The 21,637-nt window shown below is 42.4% G+C and overlaps 1 protein-coding gene across 1 annotated transcript in view; it reads left to right on the top strand.

Moving 5' to 3' along the window:
- Positions 1–21,637, top strand: part of RFX6 (regulatory factor X6) — a 424,100-nt gene that overhangs the window by 113,538 nt on the left and 288,925 nt on the right. The window lies entirely within an intron of this gene.

Raw genomic sequence — 21,637 nt, 5'->3', positions numbered from 1 at the left:
TCAGAGTCAGCAAAGGAGTATCTGTTTTGATAATTAACACATAAATAAAAAGGCATTGTCATTTACAATGCCAATAGCTCAAACTCTTGTAAATACGAGACCTATTTCATTTCAAAGAAGCAGCCGCCATTGTACCGGGGTGCTCGGAAAGTGAAAGCGTGCATGGCGCGCTGAATGTTGTAGAAAAGCATGCCGGTCAGGCAAAATATAGTGCAAAGTCACCCACCAATCACGTGACAAATAAGCATTAAAAATGCAATAGGACAGAAATTTACCCAAGACCTATTGCATTTTACATGGAAGTGCCGGCATGAAAGAAGGCACGAACCGGAGGGGGTGGGAGGTGGTTGTCATACAATAAGTTACGGACTGCGGGATGGAATGTGGAGAGACAGGGAAACAAAACGGTTTTACAGGTAAAGGGGCTGATAGCCTTGGAAGGGTAAATATGACGCCATGGCAGTCAGGAGGCAGGACTAAGAAGGCACAAACCAATGAAAATACTGCATTTAGCATTGCAGTCAATCAAATTTATGGCCAAAAAGTGGGCGGAGCATCCCCCGTTATACTGTATACAGGATCTCTCGATAAGACAGCATATGCGCTGCCTAGGTGAGACCTAAAAAGTCGTATTTTGCACTACTTAATGCAGCTATGGGTTAATGGGACATACTATGGGTCGTACATGGGCATTCCCTTGAAACAACTAATGGGATTTTGACAAAAAATCCCTATCTACTAACATTGACATGAAATTTCCGCAAAATGTATACACCTCCTGGTATGCGTAATGTTAAAGAAAAGGTTGTTTTTTGTCAAAACAAACATTTCTGAATTAGCAAGTATTCTGTACTGTACAACACACATAAAAAATTATAAAAGTGTTCAAATATGTCAAAGCACAGTATTTTGCATGAGAAGGGTCCCATTCAAATAAAAGACCTATGCTTGACATCACAAACATGCTTGCACTATGGGGCAAGGGTGTGTGAATTAGCACAAGGCAGCCTACTGTGTACCAGCACAGAGAGAAAAATTGATCTATATCTTGCGGCACTGTTCTGCTCTCTCCCTTTCATGCAATGCAGAACAGCAATTTTTATTGTTGTTGCCGGAATTCTTTGTAAATTTGGCACAATCAATACACAAATTACACAGCAAGTATGAGAAAGTTGTTGTAACAAATATGGGTTTGAAATAAACAGTAAAAACAATATGCTAAACAATTTTCATTGTATGACATAAATTGCTTGAAATTGTCAATAAAGTTAATGAAAAGATATTTACCATTTTGCAAAATTGTATCATTGTTATTTATTGGATAAAGCATACACATTCAAATGTACATACAGGGAAAAACAATAAATCGACAAAAAACACAAACCATTACAGTTCTTAACCTATTTATTCACATAGCAAGTGAAGTTTTGTGATTTCTTTCAAAAGTCTTTTTTTCCAAGAATCATATGATTAGAGAAAAAAGACATGGTGCTGACAGTTGCACACTGCCCAGGGCAAAAGCCCTCTTTGTTCACTGTGGCCACCACCTGACATATGGGGGTCGCAAACAGTCACAGCACGGCAAAGGAAGACAGCTCTCTTGTTATCACGGAGATGCCCCAGGGCAACAGCCATTATTCTACTCCGCTGCCCCCCCTGGCATACAGGGGTTGGGAACAATGCATATAGGGTTACAGCCCCTCCGGTTCACGCACTGTACAGGGCAATAGCTCTCTTACAGAGGTGCACAAGTACGACAGTCCTTAATTTTCACTGCAGTCCCCTCTGGCAAAAGGGGGGGTCGCAAACAATAGAACAAAAGTTGATGGCCCGATTAGAGAGACAACACCAATCCACTCTGCATTAGTGATACAATCAACAGAATTCCCATTGGACCTCTCTCCTTTCTAGTACTCTCTTCCTCCTCACATGGTCCACTGGTCTCAGCAGACATGCTGGTGCTGGTGCTCAAGGCTCCAAGGCAAGTGGTCCTGATTCTCCTGGGCGGGTGATGTCCCCTCATCCAGCATGGAGACTAGCATACCTTTAGTCCCCAGTACTGGTCACAACAGGCAGAAGTTTTTCTGAGGTTCTCAACAATGATAAATAGCTACATTAGGACAATTTTTGGAGGCTCAAGCTTCCCTTTTTATGTTCAGTTTACAGACACAGGTGTGATATAGCGTCTTAGTCTTTGAGGTTCATGCTGTGGGGCTTGCCCACTTTGAATTGCTCACTCCTCTGTCCTTTAACCAGGAAGTAGTCTGTCACAGCAGAAGTGACTCCAATCCTGATAGCCCCACAATACAGACTATGGCAGTGACTAGAGGATCATAACTGGATGTCAACCTCCCTGATATATGCCTATGAAAAGGTTACACAACCCTCAGCCCTATTCTTTAAGACACCCTTATTAGTCCCACCTCCTTCATTAGTTGTGCCCAGGGGGAAACATCCTTTACAACGCAACTTTTACCACGCAGTGCTTTTACATCGCAACTTTTACAACACAAACCATTACAACGCATTGCGCTGGGGGGCACTCTAGGATAGGGAATAGATTTAATTTACTATCCAACACCTTCCCTACTATCCCTAATTGAGTTGGAATAGTAAATTAAACTATTCACTATCCAGCACCCCAAAGCGCTATGTGTTGTAATGGTATGCGTTGTAAAAACTGCGATGTAAAAGCATGCGTGGTAAATGCATGCGTTGTAATGTCATTATGTCATACATCCGTGCCCAGGCTACACCAATCAGTGACCTTTCCAGAATAAAATAATCCTCCTACACATGGTGTGTACAATCCAGCTCTCAGGAAAGCAGGCAATCAACAAAAATGTCCGTAGCTTCAATTGCACATCAGTTGATGGCGATCACCACGAAAGCTGCACTGATCGGATGATGGTGTTTTTGATGAAATATTGTATAATGGTAGAGACACTTTACCATGCTCATTCGCCACAGCAGACGGCCAAATTAGAGTCGCACTGATCTTTTTATAGTGTCAGTTACTCACTTGTCTTTGCTTATCAAGTAAGAGACACACGCCATGATGATGGTTGAAAAAGACTCCCTATCGCGTTGCACACATCAATTATGCTAGTCTTTGATACAACTTTTTGGTGCTTTCAACATATTCCTATGCCCTGATGATGACCCTTGTTTAAAATCATATTTATGTGGGGTTGAAATATCGACAGTATTTCAGTGTCTGTTTTTTCATTGATTTAGGATAACAACACTCCTACACCGAGGGGCCAATTACGATGGGCCCCCTAAAGGCTCAGACCGACAGTCAGAGCCTTCTGGGCCACATCATAATTGGCACTTCGGTTTAGTTTCCCACCGCAGTATTACAATGTTGTCAGTTGGAAACTAACCTGGCTGGTCATTCCAGTTAGTTTTCGCTCGTAATCCCAAAGGGCGGGCCTTGGGTTCCTTCTAACCAAGTTCCCAGGGCCTGTGTTCTTTCCCAAAACTGTACCTTTGCTTCCACAATTGGCACACATACAAGTCCCTGGTAAAAGGTGCCAGTGGTACCAAGGGCCTTATGGACATAGAGGGTCTCTAAGGAGTGTGGCATGTATTGTGCCAACCTAAATGCACTCAGAGGTGCCCCCTGAAATCCTACCAACCCACTAGTATGTGGCTAGAGATAGCAGTTCCTACAGTGCAAACGTCCGCCAATACAGAGGGAAAGAAGATGGTGGACTGACTCCGCCACTGAGAGCTGCGCCCTGAGTAATCGTCACTCTACTCTTCCACTGCACTGCGAAGCTCTCCAGCAGGGCTGTGCGGTTTTGCCAATCTGATTGATGGCTCCTCCATTAAACTTTTAATGTACATAGAATCTGCTGAGACGTGCGCCGGTTCTGTTTTTGGTGAGTGCTGGTCTCGCTGTGAGGTGAAGCCTTGTCAGTGGACTGGAAGTCTGTTGGGAACCTGCCGACGCCGCCGCTATATGCTTGGAGGGACATCATCTCAGGTGGGAAAGCTGAATGTATGCAGCTGAGATTCCTGCCTCCCACTGCTGATACCACAAGCACGCACTACTAAGGACATCTCTGGAAGAAGCTGCTTGTTTGTTTGACTGCTAAAGTAGAGCTGAATACGGCAGACTGAGAGCCCTGCTGTTATTACACACTTAGCCTGCATTGGTCTTACTTGGCTCAATAGACACCATTATATGTTGCTACCGACTGCTGGGAGCATTGCTTATTCCCTCCTTGCTTCACTGTTTCAAGGAACTGCTCTGGCTGCTTACAGTGGATCAATTTGTTTCAGCAGGGAGAGGCATTATTAATTTGTCCTGCAACTCCTCGATGCTGTTTAGAATTGCTGGGAAATTGTGGCTTTGGCATGTTGTTTGGCCTCTCCTCTTTTTGGGTCTTCTTTTGTGTCTGACTCTCACAGTTCCTGCGCTTTATTGTCTAGAATGGCACCACCTAAAACGACAAGCCAGAAAGCAAGCAAAGCTACCACCCGCGCCCTCGTAGCTACCTCTGAGCATTCTATATTGAGTAAGGAGGAAACACAGTTTCAGTCTTCAAAAGGTACTGTGAATCACTCTACATCTAAGGTCGGGTGCCCTATTCTTAAAATCCTGCAGTCAGATATGGTGAGCGAGCTTATCCACCCGGGGGGAACCACAAATTCACCTCCAGAAGGGGAAATAGTAGAAGCATTACTAGAGGCCATCCAAAATGGTTCAAAGCAGTCTGTTGCTCTCTCTTTGGACCTCTCTTTTCTGCTCTGTACAGAATGTCTTCCAGCACAGGACTCCATACTACATTGCTCACCTGGTGAAGCGCTGATTGACGATATCTCTAATTGTTTATACCAGGAAACTCCATCTAAACAAGGGGACTATGCTACAATAGGGGATACGCAAATAGGAGACCCGCTATCAGCACCCTCTTAACAAGCGAGTTCAGGACAATCCCCTAATTTGGACAGTGTAGATCACGTTTCTCTACCTGCTGAACAAAATACAGATGAGAACCTGCAAATAGGCGAAATTCCCTTAGGACCTGTCGCTGATGCACAGTTCAATGAGTCTCAGTATATCTCAATGGTTAGGTACGAGCAAGCTACTTCTTCTCCTATCTCCTCAACTACTTATGGGGCTCAGATACTTTGTAAAGATGGTACTCTTCAAAACTATGATTTAGCGGCAAACTCTTCCGGCAACGTGAATCCCAGCGACACACAGATAATAGACCAATCGATCTGCTTATCTAGTGGGAAGAAGAAGTAAAAAAAGGACGGAATTCTAATATTAAAGACACTAGAATTTATTAAAAAGGAAGCGATAAGGAAAGCGACGGGCCCAGTACTAAATCTGTTTCTACTAAACTGGTCATCACTAATAGCCAGCTTAGCAAATGGGTTACTGCAAAAGGTGGAGTGAAAATTTGATATCGAGACTCTCTGGTTCCAGCCTTAGCTCTGACACTGGTCTTTCTAGCGACCGCATCTTGAGCCCAGGGCTTGCTTCTGGCTCCGTCTTGCTACGTCAAGACTTAAGCTCACCAGGGAACTGAATCTTAACATCTGATAACGTCTTCAGTCGCTCAGCAAGGTCTTCTTCTTTGACATTTCTAGTCTCTACTCAGCCTCAGCTGAATGTTCTATCTGCTGTCTTACCGGAGAATTCTGCTGCTGCCATTTTACAGGCATTATAGGTTCAGAGGGAAGAAGCCCAGGCACATTATTCGCAGGTCAAAGCACACAGCTCAGTGATTAAGCAGACCCTTGAGGAAGTAAACAACAAAGTTGCTGCATTAACTGCAGATATTAAGGAGCTGCAACAATGAGTATCAGACACTGAGGAACATATGACAAGGGTTGTTAAGACTTCTGATACACACGAAAAACAGCTTATTTTCTTGCAAAGTAAGGTCGAGGATTTAGAGAATAGGTAACGACGCAATGACATCCGTTTGTTTGGTGTACCTGAAAATGAGGAAGGCGCTGACCCGAGGTCATTTATTGTAAAACTACTCAAGAGTGCATTTCCAGATCTGGGCGACTGGGACTGGGACTGACAGGATACAATGGGCGCATTGATTACCTTCTGTTTCTAACAACTCTGCAGTTCGTTGTTTCCCTAGGCCTTTCCTCATCTTTTTGGAAACTATCTTTTACTACAAGCAGTCTCCATCAAAGCCAGTCCCACTGCCCCTATTAGAGTGGGTTCCTACTCTATCTTTTGCAGATCGGATCTGTGCAAGCACACAATGGACAGACTATGGAAATTGCGTCAGTTTATATAGACCCTTTAAAATCTGCAGGAGCGCAGGTTTTCATACAAGAACCAGCTCATCTGAAAATCATAAAAAATGGGCAAGTTCATTTGGTGCACACTGAGCATGCTGCTCAGCAGGCTTTGTGAAAGCTGTAGTCAGGAACTTTATAATGCTGACTTTTATGGTTAACAATTTTTTAAAACTTTAATTATATTATAAACAAAAATATAAAGTACGTTAAGGGAAGGGAGCAAATTGATATTTGTGGGGTTGTACTTGTAGCAAATAATGCACTGTCATGCTAAAGACGATAGAGTTGATTTATTGGGTAGGGTCCCCTTTAATAGTCTCGCCCTTGTTATTAAAGGGATTCCCCCACTGATCCATGATTGATACAATTTTGCTTCTCCCTCTTTCCTCATTTTTTGTCTTTTCTATATTTTTATTTGACTAAACAGACTTTTTTGAGTTTCACAGTGCAGTGGGTGGGTGGGTCGGGTGGTTCTCAGGGTGCTCTCAGTAGCTGTCTTGTCAGCAACAGCAGGGAGGGGGGATTCTTTTCATAGGACACAGGGTGGGATCTGGGTGGGTTCGTTTTGGGATGATGGGTGGGTATTGGTTCAGGGGGTTGGGTAAAAGCAAAGGGAGTTCACAAACGGCAAGGCCGAGAGCAGGTACTAAGCTGGGGTGGTACTATTGTTCAGGTCTTTAATGCATGTATTATTCTAAAAAAAGGTTACTTTTCTGTAAGGAAAATCTTTGTATTGGGTTATACTGTGTTAACATTTTTGATGTCTTATGGAGTTACTCAAATGTTTATGTTGGAACGTCTCTGGTTTGAATGCTGCTAGTAAACGCCGACTAGTCAGTGAAAATCTGAATCTATATAAACTACGCTTGATATTCTTATCAGAAATGCATATTGCCCATAAAGATAGTAGACTTCTTGGACTTCTTGATGAACTGAAATATCATATCGTTGTCTGTACTTCTCTCAATCTCTCAATTAGAGGAACTGCTATTCTTGCTAGCAAAACACTCACGTACACAGCTCTTAGAGTTTTAGCGTATCCAAGAGGGAGGTGGGTAATATCTCAGAAGTTTATTTTTGATGTGAAATATGTTTTAGGTAATCTGTATGGCCCCAATGTTGATGACCCAGAGAACTTCAAAGAGCTAATGTTAATCGTACTTGAACTACAGGGAGTGAAGATAATTATGGGAGGTTTTAATTGTGCTATGGCCTACGCTGTTGATTCCACTAGTCATCACACCACTGTTAGAATGCCCAAAGTTAGGGCAGCGATTCTGGAACTAGCACGTAAACATAATCTCAGGGATATATGGAAAACGCTATATCCAGGTCTCTCAAGCTTTACTTATTATTCATGCCCACACAGGCAATATTCCAGGATCGATACGGTGTGGGCCAATGATCAGATCCTCAAGTCGGTGAGGATCGAGCTGTGTCCTAAAATCACTTCGGACCATAACCTTTTAAATCTTAGCTTTCAAACTTGGCCGGCAATCAAAGCTAGACGTTCCTTTTCTTTTATTCGAAACTTAATCTCAGATAATCAGTATACTGTACATATGGAAGGACGTTTTGTTAACTCAACACATTTTTGTAATCTCTGGGATTCAATGAAAGCCTACATCAGAGGCATTACTCAACAGTTTATTTGGAGAAAGAATAAAGCTTAAGAAGCTGCAATTAAAACCACTTGTGAGCTACTTTGCAATTTGAAAAGATCTCATGCTATTGCTGTTAAAGATAATGAACCAAGCCAACTCCAGATCCATTCTTATCTTGTCTCAGCTCGAGCTTTAGTTGGTCATTCCTTAAGGAAGAAAGTTGCTGTAAATTACAATAAACTCCGATCTTTGCAATATGAATATGGTGAACAGGTCGGGAAGATATTAGCTTATCAATTGGCCGATAAAAAAGCTAAAAACTCAATTAAGGCAATCAAAGGGACTGATAACACACTTTTCACAGGGACTATTTTGATCCTCAAACAGTTTACAAGATACTATGAAATGTTATATTCAGAGTCTGATTTGATATATGCTGAGGAACTCTATAAGTATTTAGACAGAGCAGCTCTTCCCTCCTTACAAGAGGAGGCTTCTTCATAACTGACCTCTGAAGTCTCTCAGGAGGAATTATTTATCGCTTTGTCGGCATTGCCACTTGGCAAGGCTGCAGGAGATGACTCTATATGTGTGGAATTTTATAAACGGTTTAATAACATTGTGTTTCCTGTGTTTGCTAAGTTCATACAAGAGATCAGCTCCACAGGGACCACTCCTCCAACATGGGACATCTCTAATATTGTTTTTCTTTTTTAAAAGGGCAAGCCTCCTAATGAATGCGGTTCGTACTGGCCTATTTCGCTCATTAACGCTGATGTCAAACTTTATGCTAACGTGCTGGCTAACCGACTGGCTCCCTTGATGCTGGGTCTGGTCTTAGGAGAGCAACATGGGTTTATAGTGGGCTTAGGAACTACAGTACACACTAACACTGTGATCACAGCCTTTGATCATGCTAATCACACCGGGAGCAACTTAGGCATGATACGTTTAGACATGGAAAAGTCTTTTGACTGCGTTGTTTGGGGTTGTTTATGGTCTACTCTTACCGCCTTCGGAATAACTGGCCAATTTCTTACGTGGGTCTGAGCCTTATATTGTACACTGCAGGCTAAACTGAGCTATTTAGGCACTCAATCTATGCCCTTTCGTATATTTAGAGGGACACTGCAGTGTTGTCCCCTGTCCCAAATCTTGTTCGCTCTCTACATTGAGCTTCTAATACAAACTTTGATGATCAATGATAGAATTATACCAGTACGCCCTGGAACATCCATACTTAAGGTTACGGCTTACGTAGACGACATCGCGATTTTCACAGCTTTCACAAATTCTTGGCTCATTATCTGGTTATAAATTAAATACCAGTAAGACATTAGGCTTATCTCAAGTAGCAACTTATCAAGCCCGTGCTTATTACTTCAGAAATACAAAACATACTTTATTTTTGAATTATGAATCTATGTTACAGGAAACTATTAAAAAGCTAAAGCGATGGCATAATCTCCCTATTAACATTATTGGTAGCTGCAATATAATAAACATGTTGATTCTACCCAAATGTTTATACTTATTCCGAGCTATTCCTTTAAGAGTTCATAATTACTTTTTTTTAAAACACGACGGTATAATAAGTAGTGTTATTTGGGGCTGCAAGCAGGCTCAGCGAGTGATTACATTTGTAAAACATCCTTACATACAAGGGGGGGCTCCGACTACCGGATTTTAATCTTTATTTTTGGGCTTCTTTCTCAGGGCGGTTCCACAGTCTTTTCATAAATAAGGATCAAGATTTTTACCGTCAGCCAAGAAAGTGCTAGATTTTTATATCGCTCTCTAGATTCGAATTACTATAAACATGTTCGTTTTAAGACTATCAAAGACACAGTAAATATTTGGCGGGATATCGTTCTTTACTATTCGCTTCCAAATTTTCATGATAGGTTCTCTCTTTGGAACAATCCATTTCTGCTTGAGGTCTTTAAGGATAAATTAGCAAAAAGCTGGGCTATAAGTGGGGTGGAGAGAATTGGCCATTTACATGACTCTACTGGTTTTAAGACCTTTCAAACTCTCCAAAATGCATTTTCACTCCCTCATCATTTCTACTATAAATATCTGCAGAGCGGAGATTTTTTCTTGAGGGCGCAAGGGCTTGTATCAATTTCTGCACATGAGATTCTGGCATTTATTCATGAAGTACCCCCCTAATATTCAATATGTATTGCTTACCAAAATCTTACACAGCCTAGAATAGATCCATGTGTAAAGCTTGCGCTGAAGTGGAGCCAAATTTTGGGGTCAGATATATCTGCTGTAGTGATCAAGGATACATTTACTACATTAAAAGAGGCAATAGCGTCAGTCAATCTAAAGCTTCAACATTTCAAGACACTGTGTATGCTATACTATACTCCCAAGAAGATAGCAAGTTGGCGGGGAAAAAGATGCGACCAAGCCCTGGATGTAAAAACAGACTGTCCCAAATGAGGAGCCACTGCAGCCGACATAGTACACATGTTTGCTACATGCCCATTGATCTGGGGATTTTGGGAAGATATTAGCCATGTTTGTAGAGACAAACTGGGTCTAGAATTAATATTTACTACACAGGAGATAATGATGGGTTTTAAGATTGACCCTCGCCCTGCACGTCGTGCATTTTTTACCATCTTATTAGTTACCGCGATGCTCACTATTGCCAGGGCTTGGATCTCCCCTAAACCTAGTAGTTCATTAAAATGGTGGTCCATGTTGGTTGACATCTGTGAAAGGGAAAAAGCTGTGGAAAAAACAGAGGTATACGCGCTACCCGGAAATTCAAAACTATTTGGCATAAAGTACTCAAGGATTGATAATTTAAATATGATTTTCCAGTTTTATTTTTTTGATGTATTCATTTTGGTTAATGGATAGTATGTGATTTGATTTCCACCTTGTTCTGTTCAGAGTCTTTGCCTTTTATCTTTATATACTATGATGATCTCCCATTGCATTAATAATAAAAATTACTTTTAAAAAAAGAGAGAGAAGCAGTTCCGCATAGCCCTTTTCCTCCAGATCTAGAAGAGCAATTAGCAGAAAGTTTTGTGGAATTTTATTAGATCCTGTCTTGTGAGTTGGGACCAACAACAATCCCCACCAAATATCCGGCATGGTATAAGATGTTAAACAAGAGCTATATAAGGGCAGTAATATTTCACCCATGTTGATGCTGCTTGTTTGAAAGATGGCAGTTAGAATCCCATAGGGCCACGAGATCCATTTCTGCAGATTGATTTAATGGTTAACTCAACCTCGCTCAACATGATTGATTATGGACTAAAATATCTGTGTGTCATTGCATTCGACTGCCTTAGAGAGCAAAGTTAGTTATTTCTTGTTTTTCCTTTTTTTATTGCCCAGGGTTTCTTCCTATTGGCAGATCATATTATTTTTCTTTTTCTTTGTTGAGATACTTTTTTGCTATGTTTCCTCTCATAGCTTTGTTGAGTTTTGTCATAAAAACTCTGATTTCCATTTCTTTCATAGAAATTGGTATGTTACTACAGATCTGAGTGGTTATGGTGGCAGAGGAGCCCCATGGAGCCATCTTTGATGCTTTTCTTAGAAAGCCTCTCATAAATTGATGCCATCTGCTAGAGGAAGTAGGAAGCTGACCTTCCCCTCAATGATGGTTGTCTAAACATTCTTTAATCACCACACTCAGGTTATGTATCTACACCACTTGACAGTATATTTTCTTAATCGTTTCGATTACTGTTTTGGCTCCTAGCAACTTTTGACAATTGTGGAGCTTTTGAGTAAAAAAGAATATACTTTGTTGATACAAGTGGTCACTCTCTAGAGTAGGAACAATTGTATATTCGAAAATGTTATGAAAATCCTGAATTGTGACTCAGGTATAATCAACAGTAGCTAGGCGTTGCGGTGCAATGTGGCTAAATGCTGCAGATTGGTCAGATGCAAAATGTCTGTTTCAGGCTCGAAGACCCAATTGTGTAAACTATTGACCAAAGCTGCCACTTTCTAATCTCTTTATTGATGATTTGCCAGGGAAGGTGGTATGTTGCAGTGTGAATCATCCTTATAGTGCCATGTTGAATCACAAGTTGAGGAGAGAAGTTTTAAAGTCCCCTGTGAGGATCCACATGGCATTGGAATCAGTTATTATGGCTTGAGTCACTGTCAAAAGGTCACCCAAGATTTTATTATTCTTGATTAAATTTGGATTTATTATTATATATTACAACTTATAATTGATTTTGATTTGTGCGCACTATTGCAGATGAAATGTATCTTTACAAGTAAAATGTCATTGATATTTGATATGATCTCAGATGATTCCATAACTATCGAATTGTGTATATGAGTTGCAATTCCTCTTGATGAATGATCTTCATACATTGTATTGTAGCCGGGTCTGGTGGCTCCGGCGACTAATGCGTCTACTGCAGGGGCCTATGTTCGACCTCATGGTAACAGGTTAAAATCTAGGCAGGTCCACTCACCCTTTTACCATGTGAGGTCGATAAAATGAGTACCATTGAGTTGGGTAACAACAAACATCTGTTTTTCAGCGCCACGATACCCACAGTGTTGAACATGTGCTTTACAAATAGACTTGTTATGTTATGTTATGTTATGTTATGTTATGTTATGTTATGTTGTGTTGCAGGACAGAAGAACTCAGTATAAGGATGTATGAGTATTGGGTTGAATAACTACGTCACCTGCAAGTTTATGATATCAAAGCTTTTAAAGGTGCTCATCATTGCTATATTTTGCATTAGACCTATAATCCCTGTAATATATCAGGAGCACATAGCCAACTATTTACTCTGCATATTGAGGTAATAGCGTGGGCCCTTTATTTAAGTCAGTGGAATGTGACGGCAAATCTTCTCTCGAGGGATCCCCTGTTAACTTACTTCTCTTTTTGCCCTCTATTGTACAAATAGGGTGGTTAAGTCAGACTCCAACGGCCGGATTATGAGTGGTGCAGGAGTGTACCGCTCCTGCACTACCAAACCTGTGTGTGCACCGCCTGCCAGATTACGAGCTTCTTTATGTCTGGTGGGCTTTTTTGGCTGTCCCACTGCAGTTCTTCTGAAAATGGGCACCGTAATGGGAACGCCAAAAACAGTTTCTGCACGGCATGTACTGTAAATCATTACCGTGCAGAAACTGGGGTGCATGCACACAGAGGGGCTCGTTTTGTGCCCCCTGCATGCATCCCCATGCACATGGGCAACAGGGAGCCCGGTACAGCCCCCTTTGTTTCAGGTCTGCCTGCCTTTTCATGGAATAAAGACCTCCATGACACCGCTCGCAATATGTATGGCTTTGCAGCAGCGGGACCACCAGCATATTGCCGAGCACCTGACTGCCGCGCCACCACCCGGGAACCCTGTCAGTTGCTGCAGTGAAATAGCGGTCCAATTGCCAAATTTGGAATTGAGTGGTCAGCCCACCGGTGCGGAAGTGGCTGGACCACACTGCCGCGCCTCCGCGAGTCAGTCCTTGGATCTCCAGACTCATAATTTGGCCCCAACTGTCTTTACTCCTCACCATCTTTGCCTCCATATCACATGGAATAACTAGAATTACTTCTAATAAAGGAAGTTGTTCCATGCTTAGGTTAGTAAATCTTAATATGTGATGGTTGAGTAAATACTGTAGGATATTTTATTGGTGACAGTGAAATATTTTGATGTCCCATTTTGCAGGCTGTGAAATGTTATCTGTTAGAAACAAGGCGATGGGCTTCATAACCAATGTGACGAATGTGCCTTGATTAACTTACCCTCCCTCTGTTGGTTTGAAAGTGGTTGCCTCTATATCTTTAGAGGCGGTTATGTTGAGTCCTGGAAGAGCTTTACAGAGTTTTACGATGTAACCTCTGTCAAGAATGTCCTCTTTACTTCGGTAATAATATTCAGAGTATAAAATAAACCTGTTTGGCCTTTTTATTCCTTGATTCAGAGATTGAGTTGGTAAGATGCAAATTGGACAACACAACATCGCTCTGATAGATCAACCCAAGGCGTCTCACGCATTTCTTGTGCTTCCTGCTATATAGTGCTTGAAAAGTTGGTGGCATTAAACTTTAATATACTTTTCGGGCTCTTTCGCAGCCACTTTGGAAGGGATCATTTTGGTGTTTACCATATCATTCCCTGAGTATCTATCAATATGGAGTATGTAGGTGATACATCTTCTCTGCTAAAACAATTGAATGTGCTTGGGTCATAAATAGTAGGTCTTTCCAGGAGCAGACATTAAGATCCAACCATTGTTGTTAGCTGGCTGTCCCCAGTTTCTCTAAAGCAAGGTGGTAGGTCTTTCTTTGTTACTTTGGAATGCCCTTCCGCACCACTTACGTATGCTGAATTCAGAATAGGACTTCAAAACGGCGCTGGAAACCTGGCTCTTTAAGCCAGGGGAATAGTTGCTCAAGCCCGAAACTCTGTAGTCTGCTGCACTAGCGCCGGGACACCTCGTCCGAGGTAGAGGTGCACTTTATAATGTTCTTTGATTTGGTTTGATTTGATTTGGTGAGAGGACTGGTCAGTTCCGTATAAGCAGCTACTTGGAATAAGGAAGCCAAGCGTGTGCTATCAGGCTTTAAAGCAAGACTGTTGTTTATCCTAGTAGAGTTTACCACAGTTATAATGCCATTCTTGCTAAGAAGAGGATTCATGAGAACACGTGGATTCTGTAAAGAGGAGTTTGCCACAGCATCTAGGTTTTGATTTAGACATGTCTGTTGAATGTAACTTTTCTAGCTTTACTTGTGGCGGACCTTACATCTCGAGATGTTCTACTTCTGTGCCCGTATTCTCTATTTGTTTCATTGTGAGTGCCTCTCCCATCCTGTAAAGGGCTAGCAACTTTTTGAGTCATTTATCTGGGGCTGCTCATCAGATCGTTGCAAACTGGTTCAAACATCTGGAATAATTGTCATTCTGTGATCACATATCCTTTCATCCTGTTTGAAGCCTGTTTAGCTTATTAATTAAGTTTTATTGAGGCACATCCTATTCTTCTTTGCCTGTCTATTGCTCTCTTGAAAATCTCCAAATTTGTTGGGTTGCAATAGCTCGGTATTTTCAGCCTCTGATGAGTTCTCTTTTTCTCCTTCTGCCACGCTTTTGGCAGCCTGCAGGCGAATTCCTCCGCAAGACGGCTTTATCCTGTTTGAGGCTTTAATGGTAGATAGATCTGGTTCAAAGTCATGAATGACTGTTTTGATTATGCCTGGGTGCATGACTAATTTGCCGATAGCTGACTAGCATTGGCATGAATCCTCCGTTTTCCCATTTTCATTGTGAACTTTGTAAATTAACCTGTGTAAACTGTTTAGTTTTCAATCAATTGACATAGTATGTCTGCCAGGACTAGTAGGTCGGGAATCTGTTTCTACAGCTTATCAGAGTTCAATTGTACTGGCACTGCATGAACTATGAAGGTAAGCGCTGAAACAGCACAGACCACCAGTTGAATGTGAAGCCAAATCTGTGTCCAGGTCATGCTGATGGCAACAGCATGTGAGAGGATATAGGATGTGAGTGGGACTGTTCAATGAACTAGCTAGCTTACACTTTTATGGTGTTACTCTTTTACAGGAAAACAATGTTGTTATTTGTGGCAAGATTTGCGGCGTGGTCAATTTCATTGCATAAACGCTCAATTTCTGCTTCTTGAGCTGGGGAATATCCCGGGTCATTACATGAGTCATCCTTCTTGTTGTTGAACCACAACATAGATTGACTAAATGGTTCTGCATTAAGTTATGCCTCTTTATTATACCCTAAATTGACTTTATCCTTTGTATTGCATTGTGTTACTTTCATATAGATACAAATTAGTTATACTAGAATTGGAGTGAGAATGCGAACTGAGTGGTTTGCCACAGGAAGCAGTTTTGTCTCTGCAAGTTCCTTGCTGGGATGGAGATAGTTTGAGGGAATTTTTTCATGTGATATTAGTCGTAGATAATGGGCTACACTGGAAATAAGTAATGCAGTCGGGGGGGGGCTGTTGGTTGTTTTGCAGTGAACCTTGGTTTCTGGACATGGGCTTTTACTGATCATTGAACATGGGCTCACTGGTTTTACAACCGTTAAGAATGTCTCTGTCTGTTTCAACGTTTTACACAGTATCAGTATTGAGGACCTGAAGATGCTGACAGACTTAAAATAATAAGCTAAACCCTGTTTTTGCGCATCCTTAGAGAAGCTGGGCGGTTCCTTTTGCAGTTCAGAATGTATGCACTTCATTTTGCTTTTCTTTCAGCTCCCTATTGTAAATTAGTATGATTTATTACGTGGCTTCTCACAGTCACAGTGCCTCTTGTGCAATGCGGCACCACGGCCAGTCAATTTTCCTGATCAGGCTGTTTGTCGGAGATAAACTTAGCCTTGATTTAAGTTCTCGCCATTGTGAGCTGAACCAGTCACCAAAACGGCCTGCAGCCAACAACCAATGATTTAAATCACTGCTCCATCCCCGTTAAGCGCTGCACTTCTACCCTCAATGAATACCGATATCTCCCACACTTATCACCTCCTCTTTCAACCCCTGGACTTACCTATAACCTATGTCACCAGCTGGTCCTTGGAGGGGGCACAGCTGAATTGACGGTCTGGGGTGACTGGAAGGCAGCTTGAGGAGGTGAGTAGCAGCAGCAATGGCGGAGGAGGGGCTGCCAAGCTAGAGGAGAGCATATGGCTGGTTGCATCGACCGGCATGGCATGAGCCCTGAGCCACTTCGGCGACAAGGAACACACGATACACCATAGCAGACCAGACACCGTCCCTCTTGGTTAATTTCAGCTCCATGACCCCTGCAATTCCTCATTTTAGGATGGATCTAGGGGAGCAAGGGAGATGTCAGTAACACAGGGACTCTGTGCAGGCCAAGAGAGAACAGAGGCACTCTTCTCTTCTCTGGGAGATTTCCTACTAGGCACTTGCTGAACTCTGATTTCAGGGTGGGTTTAGTGGCTGGCTTTCTAACCTTGACACCAACTATCAGCTACAATCCAGAATTACCCAAATTGCCAGTTAGGTTTTATCAACCCTGGGTGACTTTTTCTCCTTAATTGGACCCTTTGTGACCATGTGAAGGAAGCACTTGAGATCGTTTATATATATAGAACTGTGCAGGGATGCATCAGGGGCTACCGGGATTAGTCACCTCTTCCTAAGACAATCAAGAAGGGCCCTAGAGAGTTCTTAATTGTGTCCAGTTCTTGACACGAGGTGGGACTCTCTTGCTTCCAGTGGCATATGTGTTAAAAAATGCACGAAACTGATGATGCCCAATGAGGCCGAAACTGGTCTGGGGTTGTGTGTATTTCTATTCACTTTATTTGTTTCCAAGTAATTTAAGATGGACTCTTCCTGTTAGAGCAATAACAAGGTTCATGTGCATTTGGTTCATCTTATTCTGTAATAGCACAGACAACATGAAAAGTGGGCACATGGAGGGCTAACATAGTAATTAATAGTGGTGAGGTGGCCTATAGGTAAATACACCATTTGTGTTTTTAAGACACTCACTCACTCTGCATATATAGTGTGTTTTTCCAGGCACTAATTGATGCACTCTACATCTGGCAAAGCAAGCTTGGAGGTTGGTGTATGTGCTATGTTTTGTCCTTAATAACGACTGGTTACTGTTAGTGAAAGGACACAACAATAGCTTGACTACAGGCAAATATGTCATATCAAAAATGCTCCCTGGAATATGGTTGAGCCCAATCTGGTCAATAGAGACTAGGATGGGACCAGTTGATGAAGCATACCACTAATAGAATTGGGAAGATTCTGTCATAAAAAATATATAACTACAATGCCATATCACGTATGGCTGCGGGCAAGACACCAGTGTCGGACGGACTCCCACGGGAGTTCTACGCGTCCTATCGAGACACACTGATCCCTAACCTCTTGGAGGTATATCAGCAGGCGTCTAAGCAGGGCTCATTCCATCTTGAGACGGATATGGCCACTATTGTGGTGATCCCGAAAACTCAGCCCCCCTCGAGGCACTGCTCCGATTACCGCCCTATCTCCTTCATTAACTCAGAGCTCAAAATATTCACCTCAGTCCTAGCCTATCGCATACGGCTGTATATGGTCCACCCCGACCAATGCGGGTCTATGCCCTCTCCGGGAACCCGGCACTGCCTCAGACGCCTCCACCATGCATAAGCTAACCGGCAACCGCTGACCCCATACCTATCCCTTCTTCTCGTAGATTTTGAGAAAGCATTTGACTTGGTGGACTGGCGTTAGCTTGAGGAGGTATTGATAGGGATGGGTTATGGGGGTCCCTTCCACGGCCTGGTTAAGACACTTTATTGCAGACCCAGGGCCCAGGTACTAGTCAACGGAGCCCTCTCAAACCCCTTCCCCATTAAAAGAGGCGCGAGGCAAGGATTCCCCCTCTCACCCCTCGTATTCGCGCTGGCGATGGAGCCCTTTGCCTGTCTCACTGAGGTTCTTGGCTGGGAGGTGTGCCCGGGTCTGCTGAATACAGCAGCACGTTATCAGCATATAATGATGTATGCTCTTCCCAATATGAATCCCACTTCCAACCTTCAATTTGTGCATCCCATCTTACCCATTTCGCTAGTGGTTCTAATGTTAATACAAATAGTAACGGGGACAGTGGGTATCGTGAATATATTGGAAAGAATGCCATTCACTTACACTCTTGCTTGAGGTGAGGATTATAGTAATTGGACCCATTTTAGAAATCTTGGGCCAAAGCCCATTTTTCCCATTTTTCCCAAGAACTGCAAACATATAGGGTCACTGCAAAATTAAATGCTTTATGAACGTCTAACAAGAGTGTCACATTATTTTGATCAATCATGATTGACTTTAAATCCAAGTCCTGAACTTATCACACATTGGAAGGCATTAAAAAGTCCTAAATAGCTATTTCTTTAGGCATGTAGGCCAGAGGGGAGATATTGGGGCCTATTCACAAAGGCATTTTGAAGTACTTAAAGTAGTAGTCATCTTGTATTCTTTTACTTACTCTTAAGTGTCTTTTTGAATTGGCCCCAAACATGAACATCATGATAAAATGGGAATTATTCAGGCAACACTGATATATATGTAGTACAGAGAAAAAGGACTGTGTCTTCTTTGTATTTTCTCTAGTAGGGTACTGGAAGTTTCTAAGCTGATTCCCAAGTCGTGCTTAAAGATACTTCCTATACTCATTAATGATTTTGTGAATCAGCCCCAATTATTTTAATTTGGTCAATGAAAAAGGCCCTGTGGACAATTAGCATTTGCTTTGCTTGGTTTATCCTTTCTTGTCTATGTGTCCACTTATTTATCGTTTTGGTTTCTGCATGAGTGTGATTTTTTAGAAGCTAGGGCTGGGGGTAGTCTTTTACTCCGTCTATGCCCAATGGATTTTTGTGTTGATAATTTGTTGTATGTCGGAGGAGGGTCTGTCCTATGATGCATAAGAAGAAATCTTCACATGTATACTTAATGAGACACACTTAGTTTGGCTTGATGTGTGAGTTCTTTTTCTCTTATTGATAACAAAAGCTGAGAGCAGGACGTTGTATGTGGAGATCAGATGGTAGCAGCTTCAGATCCCACCAAGCAAGAACCAGTCTTCCATACCACCAAGGTCTGTGAATTTGGTAATAGCACATTTGTTATTTACGCTGCTTAGAAACACCAGAGGTGTATTAAACATAGCGCCCCGTGGACACAACAGGCATGTTCACCCTCTTTTTGCATCCTGGGGCACTTTGGTATTACAGAAGCGACCACAGATGCTTGCAAGGCCCCTTCTCCAACACTGATAGCACTGGTGCCAATGTAGCTCCAGTGCTATCTTCAGAGGGTATTTCCTCATTTACATGGGAGTTTGGCCTAATACAAATGAGGGATTTACTAGCATCCGCACAGTATTATGGATGTGGGCACATAGGCAGCTATGCCCTTAGAAGATGCACTGAAAGTGTGCCTCTTAATGGTGGTGCACTGTCAGTGCACCCCATGAGGCCATCCCTCTGGGTGGGGGAAAGATGGTCCCAAGGACATTCCAGACATCTCTTTGAAGGCGGACACAGTCTCTCATGTCACCACCTGCACAGTTCAACAAAGAGTGACTTGGAAAGAGCCACTCTGTTTGCCTCTGAATGTCTTGTCCCAAGGGCAGCGTGAGTTTTGCAACTGCCCTGGGGACAGCACATTCACTGTAATTTAGCACCCAAACCCTGTTTTCTCTAGGCTCATCTGCTTAATGGTACGCTGTGGCGCAAACAATGATGATGCACCCCATATGTAAAATAGGCCCAGATGTGGAGAATGAAGCACTACATAAAAAAATATAGAGATATATATTTTATATTGGGAATTTGTCTGGAAAGGTATTTGTGTGAATTTGGCAAAAATGTATACACAAACCCAACACTAAACTCATATTCTCATTGAATGAATGTCTTCCATTGAGAGTATCTGTAATTTTAATTTACTTGTCTTTTAGGTGGAATAGAACACAGTGTAAATTTGTACTGATACATAACAATCTCCTCCCCGGCAAAGGCTACAGTGATAATTTTCCCTGATTCTTTCACATTTCTTCGCTTTTTTTCAAAGTCAGCATCCCTCCATTTTGGCTTTCTCTTCCAGGACTGCCATTGTTCACAAAATACAGACAAAATGTGATGGGAGGAATGCTTGCAATTTGTCTTCTAAACACTGATGATCGCTCAGAGTATCACTGAAACCTATTGTTCTTTTACTCACCCTGCCACCTCAGTTTTGACCCAGGACCGGTTTCACCCAAGTTATGGACTCATCAGCGGGGGAACAGCTTGGTTCCAGTGACATAGTGAGCATGGGACCTACGTCTGGGCATTCCCATGCAACTTAGAGTGGTACATTAAACACACAAAAGGTGATGGGAGGAATGCATGACATTTGTCTAACCACTGGCGATCATTCGGGGTAGCATCTCAACCCATCGTTCTTGCTTACCATGCCAACTCAGTTGGAACCCAACCATATGCAAATTAGCCTTGACCCTGCTCCTCATGGGACCAGTCCAGCCCAAAATGCCAGGCCAGGTCCTCCCTGAGCCAGAACACAAGCAACCCTGGACCAATTTTGCCCTTGTTATGAGCTCATCAGCTGGGTACGGCTTGTTTCATTGACACAGTGAGCATGAGACCCATGCCTGGGCATACCCATGCCATTTAGGGTGGTACAAGAAACACACAAAATGATGGATTTAGACCTAGATCTCAGTACTGGGGTGGAGTGTTTGACATTGTCAGCATTCCGTCGATCATTTATTCTTCTTGCTACTGTTTACAAACGTAAGTACAAAGATGTACAATCCCTGAATATTGAGAATCAAATTGTTTTCTTGTAAAATTTCCTACTCCCTCCCCAGAATCACAATGAATGCTTGCAATGTCTCTAACCACTGGCTATCGCTAGGGGTAGCATCCTGAACAGCGCGGTGAGCAAAAAAGTGATGGATTTAAACGCTGATCTCTTCACTGCCGGTGCATGTTTGACATTGTTCAGCATTCTGTCCATTATTTGTTCTTTTTGCATTTGTTGCCCTAAGTGGAATGGGTATGCCCAGATGTGGGTCCCATGCCACAGGAGTCCCGCTATCCTCCCTGAAACTGGTCCTAGAATGCTTGCTTCTGTTCTGGAAAGGACCTGGCATAACATTTCGGGCTGGACTGTTCCCATATGGAGCAGGGTTAATACTGATTTACATATGG

Source organism: Lissotriton helveticus, chromosome 6 (genome assembly GCF_964261635.1).
Source record: "Lissotriton helveticus chromosome 6, aLisHel1.1, whole genome shotgun sequence".
NCBI classification, from domain to species: Eukaryota; Metazoa; Chordata; class Amphibia; order Caudata; family Salamandridae; genus Lissotriton; species Lissotriton helveticus.
The sequence above is the reverse complement of the archived record's forward strand: the minus strand, read 5'-3'. Positions and strand labels throughout refer to the sequence as shown.